Genomic DNA, 18,517 nt, shown 5'->3' with positions numbered 1-18,517 from the left:
TATTCAAATCAAGTCTACGATATAAAGAGAGGCATAACACTAACACCGGATCCAAGATCACATAAAGCAGTTTTAACATAGTTTCTTTTAATGGAGCATGGTATAGTTGGTACTCCGGGATCTCCTAGTTTCTTTGGTATTGCACCTTTAAAAGTATAATTAGTAAGCATGGTGGAAATTTCAGCTTCTGGTATCTTTCTTTTATTAGTAACAATTTCTTTCATATACTTAGCATAAGGATTCATTTTGAGCATACTAGTCAAACGTATACGCAAGAAGATAGGTCTAATCATTTCAGCAAAGCGCTCAAAATCCTCATGATCCTTTTTATTGGATGGTTTAGGAGGAAAAGGCATGGGTTTCTGAACCCATGGTTCTCTTTCCTTACCATGCTTCCTAGCAACAAAGTCTCTCTTATCATAACGTTGATTCTTTGATTGTGGGTTATCAAGATCAACATCAGGTTCAATCTCTACTTCATTATCATTGCTAGGTTGAGCATCAACATGAACATCATCATTAACATTATTACTAGGTTCATGTTCATTACCAGATTGTGTTTTAGCATCAGAAATAGAGATATCATTAGGGTTCTCAGGTGTGTCAATAACAGGTTCACTAGAAGCATGCAAAGTCCTATCATTTTTCTTTTCCTTCCTTTTAGAACGACTAGGTGCATCAATAATATTTCTCTGAGAATCTTTCTCAATTCTCTTAGGATGGCCCTCAGGATACAAAGGTTCCTGAGTCATTTTACCTCCTCTAGTCATAACTCTAACAGCATTATCATTTTTCTTACCATTTAATTCATTGAGCAAATCATTCTGAGCTTTAAGTACTTGTTCTACTTGAGTGGTAACCATAGAAGCATGTTTACTAATAAGTTTAAGTTCACCTTTAACGTTAGCCACATAATCACCCAGGTGTTCAAGCATATCAGCATTGCGTTTTAATTCTCTACCAAAATAAGCATTGAAGTTTTCTTGTTTAACATAAAGTCATCAAACTCATCCAAGCATGGGCTAGCAAACTTAGTAAATGGGATTTCAGCTTTATCATATCTATGGAGAGAATTTACCTTTACTACCTATGTCGGGTTATCATGACCATGTATTTCCTCAACACGTAGTAAATTAAGACCATGTATTTCTTCAATAGGAGGTAAATTCTTAACATCTTCAGCTTTAATACTTTTTTCCTTCATAGATTTCTTTGCCTCTTGCATATCTTCGGGACTGAGAAATAGAATACCCCTCTTCTTCGGAGTTGGCTTAGGAGTTGGTTCAGGAATTGGATCAGGAAGTGCCCAATTACTTTCATTGGTCAACATATTATTCAATAGAATTTCAGCTTCATCTGGTGTTCTTTCCCTGAAAACACAACCAGCACAACTATCCAGGTGGTCTCTGGAAGCATCGGTTAGTCCATTATAAAAGATATCAAGTATTTCATTTTTCTTAAGAGGATGATCAGGCAAAGCATTAAGTAACTAGAGAAGCCTCCCCCAAGCTTGTAGGAGACTCTCTTCTTCAATTTGCACAAAATTATATATTTCCCTTAAAGCAGCTTGTTTTTTATGAGCGGGAAAATATTTAGCAAAGAAGTAATAAATCATATGCACACAACCAGGATCAAGAGAATTAAACCATGTCTTAGCATCACCCTTTAATGAGAATGGAAATAATTTAAGGATATAATAATAGCGAGTTTTCTCATCATTAGTGAATAGGGTGGCTATATCATTTAATTTAGTAAGATGTGCCACAACAGTTTCAGATTCATAACCATAGAAAGGATCAGATTACACTAAAGTCATTATCTCAGGATCAACAGAGAAATCATAATCCTTATCAGTAACAAAGATAGGTGAAGTAGCATAAGCAGGATCATATTTCATTCTAGCATTCAGAGTTTTTTGTTTTAGCTTAGCTAATAATTTATTAAGATCACTTCTATCATTGCAAGCAAGAAAATCTCTAGCAGTTTCTTCATCCATAACATAGCCATCAGGCACAACATGTAATTCATATCTAGGGGAGAGTCTTCATCATCACGTTCATCAATATTATCAGTTTCAATAATTTCATTCTCTCTAGCCCTAGCAAGTTGTTCATCAAGAAATTCACCAAGTGGAACAGTAGTATCAAGCATAGAAGTAGTTTCATCATAAGTATCATGCATAGCAGAAGTGGCATCATCAATAATATGCGACATATCAGAATTAATAGCAGAAGCAGGTATAGGTGTCGCAAGCTTACTCAAAACAGAAGGTGAATCAAGTGCAGAGCTAGATGGCAGTTCCTTACCTCCCCTCGTAGTTGAGGGATAAATTTTTGTTTTAGCGTCTTCAAGTTCTTCATAATGATAAGCAGATAGAAATCCCAAGTGACTCAAAGAATAGAGCTATGCTCCCCGGCAACGGCGCCAGAAAATAGTCTTGATAACCCACAAATATAGGGGGTCGCAACAGTCTTCGAGGGTCGAGTATTCAAACCAAATTTATTGATTCGACACAAGGGGAGCCAAAGAATATTCTCAAGTATTAGCAGCTGAGTTGTCAATTCAACCACACCTGGAAACTTAATATCTGCAGCAAAGTGTTTAGTAGCAAAGTAATATGATAGTAGTGGTATCGATAGCAAAAGTAGCGGTAGCAAAAGTACTATTTTTGGTATTTTGTATTCATGATAACAATAGCAACGGAAAACTAAAAAAGCGAAGAACAATATATGGAAAGCTCATAGGCAATGGATCGGTGATGGAGAATTATGCCGGATGCGGTTCATCATGCAACAGTCATAACCTAGGGTGACACAGAACTAGCTCCAGTTCATCAATGTAATGTAGGCATGTATTCCTAATATAGTCATACGTGCTTATGGAAAAGAACTTGCATGACATCTTTTGTCCTACCCTCCCATGGTAGCGGGGTCCTATTGGAAACTAAGGGATATTAAGGCCTCCTTTTAATAGAGTACCGGACCAAAGCATTAACACATAGTGAATACATGAACTCCTCAAACTACGGTCATCACCGGTAAGTATCCCGATTATTGTCACTTCAGGGTTAATTGATCATAACACATAATAGGTGACTATAGAATTGCAAGATAGGATCAAGAACTCACATATATTGATGAAAACATAATAGGTTCAGATCTGAAATCATGGCACTCGGGCCCTAGTGACAAGCATTAAGCATAGCAAAGTCATAGCAACATCAATCTCAGAACATAGTGGATACTAGGGATCAAACCCTAACAAAACTAACTTGATTACATGATAAATCTCATCCAACCCATCACCATCCAGCAAGCCTACGATGGAATTACTCACGCACGGCAGTGACATCATGAAATTGGTGATGGAGGATGGTTGATGATGACGATGGCAACAGATTCCCCTCTCTGGAGCCCCAAACGGACTCCAGATCAGCCCTCCCAAGAGAGTTTAGGGCTTGGCGGTGGCTCTGTATCATAAAACATGATGAATCCTTCTCGCCTCGGTTTTTTCTCCCCGAAAGTGAATATATGGAGTCCACGTTGAGGTCGGTGGAGCGTCAGGGGGCCCACGAGGCAAGGGGGCGCGCCCCCCACCCTCGTGGATAGGTGGGGCACCCCCTGATGTGGATCTTCCTTCCAATATTCATTATATATTCCAAAATAATGCTCCGTTGATTTTCAGGTCATTCCGAGAACTTTTAGTTCTGCACAAAAATAACACCATGGCAATTCTGCTGAAAACAGCGTCAGTCTGGGTTAGTTCCATTCAAATCATGCAAGTTAGAGTCCAAAACAAGGGCAAAAGTGTTTGGAAAAGTAGATATGACGGAGATGTATCAAACATCAGCATGCCAAGTTAGAGCAAAGACCTCATGGGGTAAATAGGAGTGGTCTTCTGCTTCTGAATCCCCCTCAAAACAGTTATCTTCCTCTTGATTACAATCTGAAATGGGTGGAGGGGGCTGCCTTTGCGCCCACCGTGGAGCGACGTCTGCATGAAATTTTATTGCCACGCAAGGCTCGTCTCTTTTGCTCTACATGTTCAGCTCCATTGTGTACAATAACTGACATGCATAGGAATAAAACATAGTGAGATTATGTAAGGAGTGCATGCACAAATCCAGAGTGATGGTAGCAAACTGTGGATAGACCCAAAACAAATGATAGCAGGCGGATAATAGATTTAGTTAAAAAATACAGATAATGGCTCCTTTAATGTTTGTTTGCACCCAAGATGAAACTCATAGTAGACACCCGAGATTAACCAGATAGTAGACAGATAGTACTGATTGCTGCCCCAATATGTACCCCACAACCATTTAAAAACTCAAGTTTCAGCATAAGTTTGGACCTGAGTCGGAGTCTAATAGGTGAACACAATGATAAAGTAGCATGTCATCATATTAAGCGATGCATAACGTAAGCAGACATGGAAGAGTGCGACCTCTCTTGCGGACCCGTGTAGTCCTCAAGGTCATCTGCTCAGTTGATGATGGTAATGCAGTTGTCGTGGCTGTCGGCGGCGGGCAAGAAGATCTGAGGCGGCGAAAGACAGTATGGAGAGCGGATCCCTACTGTGGTGAACCCTTCCGTCGTTGGAGTAGCTGAGCTGGGGTGGAACACAGCACCGCAATAGCAGGACAAACCACACAAGGTTTTCTTTGACACATATCTGTAACAGAAGTAATTGTGTAAGGGCTTGTTTGAATTTGAGGATTCTAACAATGTAGGGATAGGAAATAGACAGGAATAGGATAGGAATGCACGTGCCAAACAGAGAATTTAAAAACACAGGATTTCTGCCAATCTGGGTGTTTGGTTCACAAGAATTGGAAGATCACACAATGCAAAGAAGCATGGTGAGATTAAGTCAAACCACAAGAAGTGTACAACCTCTTTGGCGAAGCCATGTCAATCTCAGCGTGATTGGGTTGGCCGGTGAGGATGCTCTGGCTGACTTTGATGTCGGAGGAGGGGAAGAAGATCTTAGGCGTCTAGAGATGGAGCCCGAGGTACTGCTCCGCTGTGATGGAGGGTTTCATCGTTGGAGCAGCTCCGGTAAGTTGTACGACGCCGAGGCTGAAGCAGGACAAGAGAGACAATGTTAACCTGAGTGGAATTCTAATAGCATCTCCAATAGATGACATAAAATACATAACCACAAAGTGCTAGATGTATACATCAGCCGCTCATCTCTGAACTTAACTGTCGAAACTGAATTTAACTGTCGAAACTGAACTTAACTGTCAAAACTGAATTTTGCTGTCGAAACTGAATGCACTAGAGGTGAGGCTACAAGTCAGTCGACTGACTTTTTCATCCCTGGTCAGTCGATTTTGTAGTCATTGGATAGGAAATCAAGGGCCTGCAGTTCATCTTCAACCTCCACCCCGCTGAGCCGCCAGCCACCACCAGCCAAACAGCCGCCCCGCGCCGCCCGCGGCCGGTGGTGCGCCGCTCCGCCCGCCCCGAAAACACTCCCCACCACCGGTTCGTTGCCTCCCCGTCCATCCCTGTAGCCCCCCCCCCCCCCTCGTGGCAAGCTTTTTCTCCTGCGATCCCCATGCCACCGCCCCACCACCACCCCCACCCTAAACCCTAAGATAGATAGTTGGGTATCTCTCCGGCTAGCCCCCTCCCCGCTGCGGCTGGTTCTTCCTTAACTCCGGCAAGCCCCCCCCCCCCCCCACACCCTTTGAAAATTGACTGACCCAAAAGTTGATTCAGTCGACTGAAATGTAGCTAAATCGGAGCAGCATCGCAAGCAAGAGCGAGAGTAGTAGCGCGAGCAAGAGCAATAGCAAGAGGAGACCAGGTAAGGGACCGAGAGCAAGAGCAGAGCAGCAGCACGAGCGAGAGATAAAGAAGCAGCAGCTCCTAATGATGTGGACATCGCCACCGAGGGAGCTACGCCATCGTGGAAATGGCCGGCGACACCGCCGTGGATGGAGCCGTGCCGTGTCGGCTCGGGACCGAGCGCCGGCAGCACCATGAGATCGAATCAAGAAGGAAATGCGGTGATTAATGTACAACCTCTTTGGTGGCGCCAATTAGGCTGCAGCTTCATCCGAGGAAACGGTGATGATGATGCTCTTCCGCTGGTGCAGGTGAAGATGGCGGTGTGGGAATGGAGGTGGCGCGAAAGACGAGGGGAGCGTCGGGGCAGCTCCTTGGAGGTGGAGGATGGGGTGGCTGAACCGGCGGGACGACCAGATCGACGACGGATCCTCATTTGGTACGGTGGATGAGGGACGTCGAGGTGTTTTTGTGAACGATGTCGTTGGGGAAGAGGCTCCGGCTGGGTGGCGGACGGAGGAGGGTGTGGGGCTTCGCGAGTTTTGCTGGCCTTGTTGTACGAATGGGTGGGTGGATGGGATCGGAGTGGGGAACCATGTCTTAGGGACGCGCTTGTTCGAAATGTGGGGTAAGTTATGAAAGTACCCCCACCGATTTGAGGTGGTTCTTTCGGTTCAGGGGTATCATGGGCATTTTGCGTGTCAGAATTTCATAGGAGGTGGGAGTTTTCGCGCGCGTTGTAAGTTTGGAATAGCAAGGCACGGGTTGAGACGGAGGGAGTTGTCGGAGCACAACGATACAAAGATATATCTTAAATATTTCGGGCTAACAAGGCGCGGGTTGAAGAGGCGGGTGTTTCGCAGCATGATAGACAGAGACGCTAGCTTGAAATTTCGGCATAACAAGGTGCGGCTTGAAATTTCGGGAGAACAAGCTTAACGTGTACCCAAAAAAGACAATTTATACTAGTATGATATACTACGTACAATGTGTTTAACACGCACAACACACACAGACACCATTTAGACTAGTAAGGTACACGTGCATTGCACGCATGAGATTTGGCAACCAAATTATGAATAAATACCTCATTATAGCATGTAAGCTTTGAGTCATATATGCATGATGTAGATGTTCGTTTAATTCTTATAGTTCATTTCATTCAAAATCATCTAGTTTTTATAAGAAAGCTAATCTATTTTAAGATTAATGGAATTGTGCGTTGTAAGGCATAAAGTAAAAACAAATCATGTAGAAAAACATTTGGGTAATTCTGATACGAAAGATTCTAGAATAAAGAAGAAGAGCTTGTGTTTTGAGGTTTGTGCATTATGCTTAAGTTCAACCATAGAGTCTTCTAGATTATACATGTGGCAAAATCTGGTGGAATCTAGATGATATCCAACGGCCAGTAGTGCTCAAATTTGCCAGCTCTACACCGTCAGATTGGCCACATCCAACGACCATCTTTCAAAGTTAAAGTTATCTGCACACTACATAAAAAAATATAATATATATAGGGGTATAGATATAGATATGTGATGCGAAAGCCACCCATCATCTCCAATTAGAATAGTGTGTCCATGCATGGATGCAATGTGTCCAAACGATGTCTGCCATCGGTATCTCAAATTCAAACCAATCTGACCTTGTTCAATGTGTATACATTGCAACATGCTCGTTTCCAGACCACACCGCGCAGACCTCCATTATATTCATGCATGCATGGGTTTCAAACATCATGATCTCTTATTCAAATATTTGAGTTCAACTTTACATTGATTATGACCTGACCTAGTCTTTTACACCCACACATTGGTCTTCTCTTTATAATTGTACCACTAACTTTCTCTCGTGCATGCATGCACACACACTACCAGTCGGCATTATCCATTGCACACATGCAATCTTTTTCTTCAGGTCGGTCCCCCATGAAGGCACACACACACACATCCCCCTCTCCATCATATCGGGCATTCTTTATCTCTCACGTGCATGCGCAATGATCGATGTTCCTCTGTGTGTGTGTATATAGCTAGGTCTTTCATAGTTTTCCACATAAACCGATCAATCTATATATCTAGTGAGGTCTCACCCTCTTTCCCACGTCCACATTGATCAATCTATACCTCTCTATATAGGATTACATATATAGCTAATACACCCACATTAATTATATATCCGACACCCCCCTCTCATCATCCATGCCTTCCGCTTCATCTCTCAGATGCACGCACAATGGCGAAGACAGGGGCAGCAAGGACCCTGCCCCCCCCCCCCTAACATCACTATATATCGAGGCTAATATGAATGTGATCATTAGACAATTGCTGGTAAAAATGGTTTAAGTTGATGAATTGGTCCTCCTCGTAAAGGATTAGCAATGCTTGGCCCCCTAGCTCATGGGACATTTTTCATGGCTCCGCCACTGCGTGTAACAGCGCACATTCTCGCCCCCTCTCTCTAAATATCGATCTCGCAGTTGTGCACTCCTTCATAGTCTCCCTCCACTCGGCCCCTCGCACCATCTTCTAGCCCCCCACCGGATTTTCCCACATGTACAATCTAGCAGACTCCATGGTTGAACTTAAGCATAATGCACAAATCTCAAAACAACAGTGGTTCTCCTTTGTTCTAGAATCTTCCATATCATAACTGCCCAAACTTTTTTTCTAGTTGAATTGCCATTATTTGTTTTTACTTTATGCTTTACAATGCACAATTCCATGAATTATAAAATATATTAAGGGCTTCTTTGATTCAAAGGATTCTCAAAGGAATTTTGGAGGATTCTAATCCTTAGGAATTTTTCCTACCTTGGTTGTGTGATTCATATGATTGTAAACTATAGGAATTTTTCCATATGATTCATTTGCACTAGATTTCATAGGAAACATCCCATCCAATCAAACCTCTTTGAAAGAACTCTGCATTTTTCTATGCACAATCAAACACTCGTACCATCATGTAGGATTCAAGATGACATTCCACTCTAATCCCATGTTCTTCCTATTCCCGCGTTTTGGAAATCCTACGAATCAAAGAGGCCCTAGGTTTTTTATAAAAACTAATTGATTTTGAATGAGATGAACTATAAGAATTAAACGAAGGTCTACATCAGGCATATATGACTCAGAGCTTACATGCTACAGTGTGTTATTTATTTGTAATTTGGTTGCAAAATCTGACGCGTGCAATGCACGTGTACCTTACTAGTACTTCGAGTATGTGCAAAACACAATGGCATGCTACACAGTGTCTCTCTTATAGTTCGTGAAGCCACGTGGCACATGTGGAGGTGTTGTCGCGACATCCTTGTGTGGATTGATCACAGTGACGTCCTGCTGGTTCTAGAAGAATGTACTCGTCCTCCCTGAGCCGCACTGGCGGTACATACACGAAGCGAAGATGTGCACGCATGCCACGCACGCACTCATTCCCTCGCACGCACGCGCGGGTACACGGGCGGACGCAATTTTTTACCAAGATCCACCCCATGTGATAATTTGACGCGTGTAAAGTCCTTCACTTCATTGATGGTCAATTAATACAGCGCATGCAAATTGAGTGGATGTGAGGGCGGAAGAAAGACATTACTACTCCACTGCGCGCATGCGAGTAGTTAGATCATGGGTTGCTAGTAGTACTTCCATTGGTCTCCTTCGTATTTTGTGACAATTTTTACAGTAACATAATATTTACGCATCTGAGCAATGTAGTCTACTTGAAATTTATGTTCCACTAAACTCATCGGGAGCCGTTTCGGGCCTCTAAACAAAAAACAATCAATTAATCTTTACCTTGTTCCCATCACATTCGAAAGTACTAGTGCTACAATTAAGTGCAAGCCTGCTCACACCTACCAGTACGTACCAAACCTGAACGTGTTCCCACTATGCAGGTTTTAGTACTAGTGCTAGTACTTAGGTTATAAAAAGGGGAACTACCTAACCAAAAATTACTCTACCTTCATCCTCATAAGTCCTCCTTCTTCGTCCGTCCTTGCCATGGCCGGTGTGTGCAGAGCTAGGTCGAGAACTACTCGTAAAAAGGGAGCGGCAACCAAGCCTGTGGAAAAAAAGAGAGGGCTCACCGCCATGTAGAGACCTCGAGAAATCTCTCACGGGCGGGCGATGGCTCCCAGGAGCGCCCTAGACATGGAGGCAAACATGCGGCGCTAGAGTCGTTATCCCTCGACGGCATGCCCGATCATCTCAATAAGCACCTCAATAAGCAGAAGGAGTTCATCCATGGCTTGGTGGAGCTGCTAAAGGAGAGCCTCGACGACATGCCAGCTGAGCTCAATGAGCAAGGGGAGTTAACCACCAGCTTGGTGATGCTGCTGAAGAAGAGAATTGCCTCGAAGAAGAAGGTGACCGGCGAAATCCTGCAACTTCAGGAGGACAAGGAGAAGCTCTGCCACGAGCTCGACCTGCTGAAGGAGGAGAATGCCGGCTGGAAGAAGATGCATGAGAATAGTAGTTCCTTGATGAAGATGTTGCAGGCCCTCGTCATGGAACAGAAGGAGGAGTTGGCGAAGCTCCGCATCGAGCACCCAACTGCTGTCAAGGTACATAATGTGGCCGTGGAACAGATGATGAAGGCTCGCGTTGAGAAATCCCATGTCATGGACACAATGATGAAGATGGCGGAGGAGACGCGCAAGGAGATGGAGGTTGTGGAGGCGATGAAGAAGCAGTTACGACTCCGCGGCCAGCAACCCTTCATGTAGTGAGAGCAGCGCCCCGGACTTGTGTGTGTGTCTTCCTTCTTTTTGGGGGGTGATAATCCCCCTTCTTCTTTTGCTCCTGTGTTTCTTATTTTGCTTCGGGTGTTTGGCCACACGTGTCACCTCCTCTGTGAGTCATGAATAGAACAATGCTAAAAATGAGATGACTAGCAAATTAGATCATTCTTTATCGCCAATAGAACAATGCCTCTTGCTAGTAATATATAATAAGAGTAGAGAGTAGAGGATATGGCACTGGGTTGCCGTGTTCCATGCTCCTCCGTCATACTCCAGTGGAAAACTTGAGTATACCGCATGGTTCTTTGCTCCTCCTCAGGTCGTCGGCACATTTATACGAGCAGTCAAATCACAAGGCCCCGCCTTCTAGCAGTAATGAGCCGTCAAATCATAAAGGCCCTCGCCTCTCGTGAAAAGGACCAAGCTAGACTGCCCCGCCCTCTAGCCTTTTATAAAATGTATACATTTGTACAGTAGTAGTATCGATGGATAGCGCCATGGAGCAAAACTAACAAGATGTAATTAAAGAAAAAAGGTGGTACATATAGAGAGTGCTCGTCGCCAAATTATGCATATACTATATGACACTACCCACTATGAAGGTACTAGTAACATAGACTAGTAACTGGTCTATGTTACTCTCCACTATGACCAGCCAAAGTCGAGGCACGGATACCAATGAGGGTCCGGTTGTGTCTATACTTGGAAAACTCACCGGACTGCATGCGCACCAGGCAGACGAAGCTCGTGTCGTGTTTGTGCCGTGTGCGGCCCGCACATTAACCAAAACCTCGCACCTCCATCTTAGCCTCCGCGTTTAAAACATCTCAATCTCAAGGCCAAGGAGCAACATGAAACCTATGATAGAGCCAATCGGATGGTTGAGAACACTACAATTCGTAGCTACAGATGCGTGTGTGAGAGAGAACGAGTGTGTGCGTGTGTGGGAGAGCACAACTGTATGTGGGTGGCATCGACCTAGGGAGCAGTGATGGTGCGTGCGAGAAGTCCCGAGAGATAGGTGTAATGCGTCTGAAAAAAAGACTAGTCTATAGCTCGCCACGAGGCTATTCCTGTCGAACGCCTAGCGTAAGATATGTATCCGACGGTGCCAGTTTTCGCACGTACACAGCAGTAGAAAAAGAACTAGTACCATGGCATATGCTACACCACGGCCGAGAAAACGTGCCGACGTTACGCCATCCGGGAATAGTGCCGCACTTCGAAACTAGAACCGTCAATAAATTTTGCGCGCGTCTCGCCACATTCCTAATTACTACTACTACCACGCTATATTTAATTGCAAACCTGTTCACACCGATCACAACCTAAACGGTTTCCCACTTAGGAGCGTATTAGTAGTACTCCTACTTGGTTATAAATACTAGTATGCTAAGATGACTACACATTCCTCCTCAACTCCTCATCCACAAAAAACAATCAAGTCAATCAAGACATAGCCAGTGTGAGTTCTGGGTCGAGAGATTTCCACCGGGAAGAGGTGAGCATGGAAGAGGAAGCATGAGAGATGTCCCACCTCACCGCGAAAGCAGCCGACACGTCCTGTCGCGCAGCAGTAGAAGCACAAAGGTCCCGCCGTGCCGCCGAAGCAGCACGGAGGTCCCGCCGCACTGTCGATGTAGCAGACTGGTCCGGCCACACCACAAAAGCAACAGAGATGTCCTGCCGTGCCGCCGAAGTAGCTGAGAGGTCCCGCCACGTCGCGGCATCCTGGGAAAATTTCTCGCGGGCAGGCAAGGACTCTTACAGGCGCGTGCATGCGATAGTCCATAGCCAGATGGATCAGATCTCCGGCTGGGAGAGGATGCAGGACGAGGCTATCGGCGTCATCCGGCAATGCGAAGCTCCGGGGCGAGTGTGACCTGCTGAGGGCGAAGATCGCCGGAAGGGCGAAGAAGGAGGAGGAGACTGTTGTCGTGTTGCAGAGGACGGGCGTCATCATCAAGAAACTTATGGACGAGAATGCCATGCTCCGCATCGAGCGCAACAGGCGGGTGAGAAATCCATGGATGCTGCCAAGCAGCGTATTAAGGACATGAAACTGATGAAAGAGATCATCCCCCGCCGCGAGAACTATTCTCCGCGACCTACAACACATAAAGAAAGTAGATATCAGCGAGCCAGATCATTGTATGCGTCTTCCTTCTTCTTTTGCCCTTGTGTATTTCAGGCGTTGCCGCATGTGGCTTTTTTAGTTATCTTCCTAATTATATAAGACAATTATTATCCACTCTCGTCGTCCTTATATATATTCATCAGTCTTGCTATAAGTCACGGTAGATGCTATATAGGTCCGTCGGATCTTACATCAAGATCCGTGCAAAATTTTCTTTTCAGATTTTCTTTTTTCTCTCTTAAATCTCAGTCGAGTGAGACATTCCCACGCCATTAAACAGAGGCTCGGGCACCATTATAATGGAGACCTTGGGAGAGAGGTGGATGGCAGATGGAGGCCAAAGGTCTCTCCTCCCGATAAGCACGTGCAGGGGTCTGATCGCACGCCTCCCGTACTCAAATAGCTACCCTGCACCGCGCCTCCTAGCTAATAAAAAAAGGGGACACGTGGCAGAACGTAAATGGTAAATAGAACGCCCATAGTTTCAATAATACTTGTGTTTCCGATTGTAACATGACAGCACTTGTTCCAAAATGACTTTGTTGATTGTTAATGTGCGCGCCTTCCAAATCGGACAGCAAAAAATGCCGTCGATCCATGAGATGCCTGCTCAAAAATGCAATTAGATATCTAAAAAATGCCATCGTTAAGTTAGATGTTTGCTCAGAAATGCTATTAGACATTGTTATTTTCACGTCAAACCCGTTGACCATGTTACATGACAAAAATAAGCGATTCTCACAATGATAAGTTAATGGTGTCCCGCACAACACACCCCTCAAATAAAACTAAGCACCCTGGAATTCTTTGACAAAACTAAGCACCCTGAAATTCTTTGACAACTAAACTGCTAGCTATATGATGTTGGCCATGTATATTATACGTATATAATGTCAAGAAACGAGTGGTAGTACTATACCAACTAAAACATGAAATGTACGAAATATAACAAGAAGAAACATAACATAGTTCTGTTGGGGGCTCAGCACAACACACCCCTCAAATAAAACTAAGCACACCAGAAATTAAACTAAGCAACTAATCCGGTACACACTGCATTAGAACCACCATGAGAAACGACACTGCCACCTTACTCGGAGTCCTCATCCACGTCCTCAACTTCTTCCTTGTCCCTCTTCCTCTTGGGCGATACTTCTTTGCTTGAACCGCACACTTGGCTCTTGCTCTTCATCCAACCCTTGTAGATATTGAAACAAAGGTAGCTATCCATTGCAGCGTAGTGGATGTCTTCTATATCTAGTATAGTCCACTGCCATGCACGATGAAACGTGTGCGGAGCTTTCTTCAGTTCACTGTACATAGGATGAACCATGGCTCCTGCCTGGGTCAGCATTGAAGGCTAATCAAGGGAGGGCACCAGCCCTTCCTTCTAGAGGTCGAAGGGGTCGCCTACAACAAGGCCTATCTGACCCAGGATTTCCTTGTCGTTCCTAAAGTCTATAGTAACAAATTTGACTCGGCCGCCCTTGAGGAAGTTCTTAAATTCCTCGCACTCAACGTCGGCATGGCATATGTGGTAGACCAAGCATAAGTCATGCACGCAAACCTGGATCATGGCAGGCTTCTTCTTCTCTGCCTCCTTTAGTTTCTTCTCGCTTCCCAAGACTGTGGTGTACTCAACATCTAGCCGAGCGACTCACTCATCATTTGAGTTTTCGAACATGCGATTGAAGCGAGCAAGGCATTCTTTCACCGTTGCGGAAGAACGGGTGTAGATGACGTCAAACTCATCGCCGGTGATGGTTCTAACCTTGTACTCACCGCCGATCATGGAGATTTGGGACGCCATGGATTTGGGAGGAGGGTTAGGATTAGTGGAACTGTCGTAATGTGAAAGGACGGGACGACTAGGAGCGGTTTATCGATTGTAAAAATGTCGAGTGGGGGCGCGTGCGAATGGTGGGGTAGTGGCTTTCCTGGTGGATAAATGGATTCATGCATAGTACTATGGGGGCCCAATTAGATGTCATGTCTACTCGACGCCCAATGAAATGGCTTTCGATGTCATGTCAAGCGTCGGGAAAATTACAGGCAATACAAAGCTTTCCATTCTCCCATGATACGGGCTTCCGAGAGCCCTTGGATCTGAGATCGAATGGTTGCATGGCGTGATTCTAGACCTATGGGTGAATATCCTATCCTGGAGGGTTATTCTGCAAGTTTTCAGCAACTTAGCATGCGACCATTCGATCTCAGATCCAAGGGCTGCCAGCAGCCCGTATCATGGTCGAGCCTACCACGACCGTTGCCTCGCTCGCACGGTCGCACCCTTTGTCGTGGAATTGTCACGTCAAATGTCCTTAGTGACAGGATTTAGTCGCGAGGCCAACGCATCTATGTGGTAGCTTGAGAGGGGTTGAGTGGGACGAGAGACGCAGGGCGGATCAACACACAAGACAAGGATTTAGATAGCTTCGGGCCCCGGGAAACATCATCCGGTAATAGCCCTACATGCTGTTTGAGGCTAGGTCTCATTATCATCACGAGGGAGTCGCCGTAAACCGGCTCTCCTCTAATTGTGTCTAGCCCTAAGATTGTTTCTTCTTGTTTGTAGCTTGTCCCTTCTAACTCGTTCCTCTTTGGGGAGCCCTGCCCCTCCTTATATATGTTGAAGGGGTGGGTTACATGTGGAGTCCTATTAGGATAAGGACTAATCTATCTCTAATACAAACCGGATACAAGTCCTGGTCTTAACTCTTTGTAAGGTAAATATTCCTTTCCTCTTAAACCGGCCCACCATAGCGTGATCCGGCCTTCCATAAACCGCCCGTTGGGTCACTGGGTCTTGTCGCTCCTCTGACCTGCCTGCCGGATTACCAATGAATCGTAAACCGCCATGTCCAAGTAGGTCGCCAGTGAATCGCCAAACTCTAGCCGGGTCATACATCCGGCGGTTTATACCATGGGGTATATCCCCGACATTAGCCCCCAGTTTAATTTGGATTCATCCATGTTAAACTGATCTGCAACAAGAACAAATTTGTCGGGTTGTGCTCCGGTTTAAATATACTTGTACGCCGGCACTTGATCGTCCTTAAATCCTTGTCATTTCTTCCTTCCAAGTTAATAACCATCTTCATAATCAATTTGCTTGCAGAAGATATTTGTAAATAAAGAATCCATTTGAATCGGCCTTCAATGCTTTGACTTGACAAAAATATTAGTCTCTGAAATATTCAACTGATATCCAGCCGGCTTGAAGATGTAAAACTTGCCGGTTTATGATTACCACCATTGTCTGGTTATAAAAACTGATAATTTCGGGTCATGATTGTTGCCAACACCGGTTCATGATTGTTGCTAATGCCGGTTCATGATTATTGATGACGCCGGGTTACAGACACAGGGTCATAATGATTGGTGACGCCGGGTTAATCCAGTTTGCTCAAAACAGAGAATTTGAAAATAGTTCTTCGATAATAATATAATACCTGTAGCCCCCAAGTCTTGAGCAGAACAAAGTGATGGCTTAAGACTTGCTTCAATATAAATACTGCCACTTAAGAAGAAATCCATGTTGTTCATCCCAGTGACTAGTAAAAACTGAATACTCCATACTATGTAGCCCCCAAGTGCCGGGTTGTCATGCTTGCAGCAATCTGGGACTTGTAATTGTCTTATACTCATAAAAACTTCAACCAGTGTAGCCCCCAAGAGCCGGGTCATTATGCAATAATGAGCAGGGACTTTGTAAATATAATCATGTAGATTTGAGCAATGATGTGTAGCCCCCAAGGGCCGGCTCAGTAAGATAATATTGAGCTGGGACTTAATATATACTTCAATGAAAATAACATCATATGATATAACCCCCATCATGGGACTTGAATCCACATCCACAAGGTTAAGGGCCTTGTGCTTTACCAACTGAGCAGTGGACTCTTCAATATAATGAATAAAAAGCTTTGTACCTTCAACTGTTGACAGGAGCAATTGGTAGCCCCCAAGGTCCGGCTCATTATAATGTGATGAGTCGGGTCGTCAATAAGATGAACAAAGAATGACTTTGCATTAGCCCCCAAGTGTCGTGGTGCATGCTTGCAACGACATGAAACTTGCATAATTGATGTAATCTCAACTTAAATAATGTAGCCCCCAAGTGCCGGGTTGTAAGCCTGCAGCAACTCGGGACTATTCCCTCAATTGTAGAATAAAAATCATACCCATTGATAATATGATAGCCATTGCGCTAAAGCGACTTTGGAAACCTAAATCATAATACTGGTTATTGACAACCATAATAGAAATCCAGCCATGTTGGCTATTTGAATAATATACCCAATGATTTATAAGCGCATAATTCCAATGGCGCAGTCCAAATATATGTTGGCGATTTATAATCCAAAGCCAGGCCGGTTTAATAAACGTCAGTGATTTATAATCATGCTTTATTCAACCTGTTTCTGCATACAACAAGTTTAAAGTGTCCTGGCGGTTTACCGCCGGACGGGTCATAATGCCCAACATATAACCTGGGTTTATAATCAAGGTTGCACTTAAGAATAATCAAATATGAAATATATCATACCTGTGATATTGAATCACATTGCTGGTTTTACCAACTTTTTGTAGTAAGAGTGATAACCCCAATCTTGAGTAATGATAACTCCTTTTATACTGTGCCGGTTGATGATAAACCGTACCGGGTTGTGATAAACACCGGTTTAAACATATATAATACTGGCGACTCGTAGTCAAACCAGACCGGGCTGATAGTCTCCGGATTATAACTTGATCCTGTATTGACAACTTGTAATTGAAAGTCAAGCCGGGTTGATAAACACCGGTTTACTCCATAATAGGATGGTAACAGAAAATCAAACCGGGCAGATGGCCTCCAGATTAAGACTTGACCGTGTTCCGTCAATTTGTAATTGATAGTTGAACCAGAAAAAATATGCTTGTTGACATAAGAGAAATCCAACAAAAGCAAAGAAATGAACAAACCATGAAAACAACATGGAAGCAAAAGTAATGATAAAAACCATTTGCAAAAATATGCTATACTGAGCTGTTCAGATGGTATTACCATGGTCGGACAGGATCAAGGCCCCCAATAGGAGTGACAATGATTCAAGTCAGCCAGGCCCCCAAATGACTCGTGGCATATATGCCAGATCAAGAGGCGTGGCAATGGTTCGGGCCCGACCATGCCCCCAAGTGATTTTGTGGCCTTAGGCCGACCAAGAGGCGTGACTGGTTCAGACTTGACCAAGTCCCCAAATGATCTGGTGGCTGTCGCCTATCAAAGGGTGTTCGTTGGTTCGGACACGACCAAGGCCCCCAGTGATATATAAAAAACAAATGTCAAGGGGTAAACTGGAGGCCGCTTTAAACAGAACCACTCCATGTAACCTCGCATGATGAGAAAGACAGAGACCCCGCTTTATGAAGCAGAAGCCCCCATGTGATCAATAATATGTTAGGCCAATAAGGCAGGATACCCATGTTTGAACCGCGCATCATGGCAGCAGGTCCTCTTTGGTAATTTTTAACCTTTTTGCAAGAGATAAATTCTTCTTGAACCGGAATTTTGAACTGGGTATTGAGAGCTTCAAACCTTTGTGGGAAAACAAATTTTCCTTAAACCAGATTGCAAACCGGAATCTTCGTTTTCAGCCGGAAATTTTCTGATGGCCTTTCAAACTCGAACTTGCGAGAAGTTAATTCCTTTTTGAACCGGACATTTTCAAACCAGATTTGAGAGCTTCAGAGCTTTGTGGGAGAACAGATTTCCCTTGAACCGGATCGTAAACCGGATATTTGAGAGCTTCAGTGAGACTGACTTCCCTTGAACCGGATTTTAAACCAGAA

The sequence above is a fragment of the Triticum aestivum genome, chromosome 7A, assembly GCF_018294505.1.
Source record: "Triticum aestivum cultivar Chinese Spring chromosome 7A, IWGSC CS RefSeq v2.1, whole genome shotgun sequence".
In the NCBI taxonomy this organism is placed as follows: domain Eukaryota; kingdom Viridiplantae; phylum Streptophyta; class Magnoliopsida; order Poales; family Poaceae; genus Triticum; species Triticum aestivum.
The sequence above is the reverse complement of the archived record's forward strand: the minus strand, read 5'-3'. Positions refer to the sequence as shown.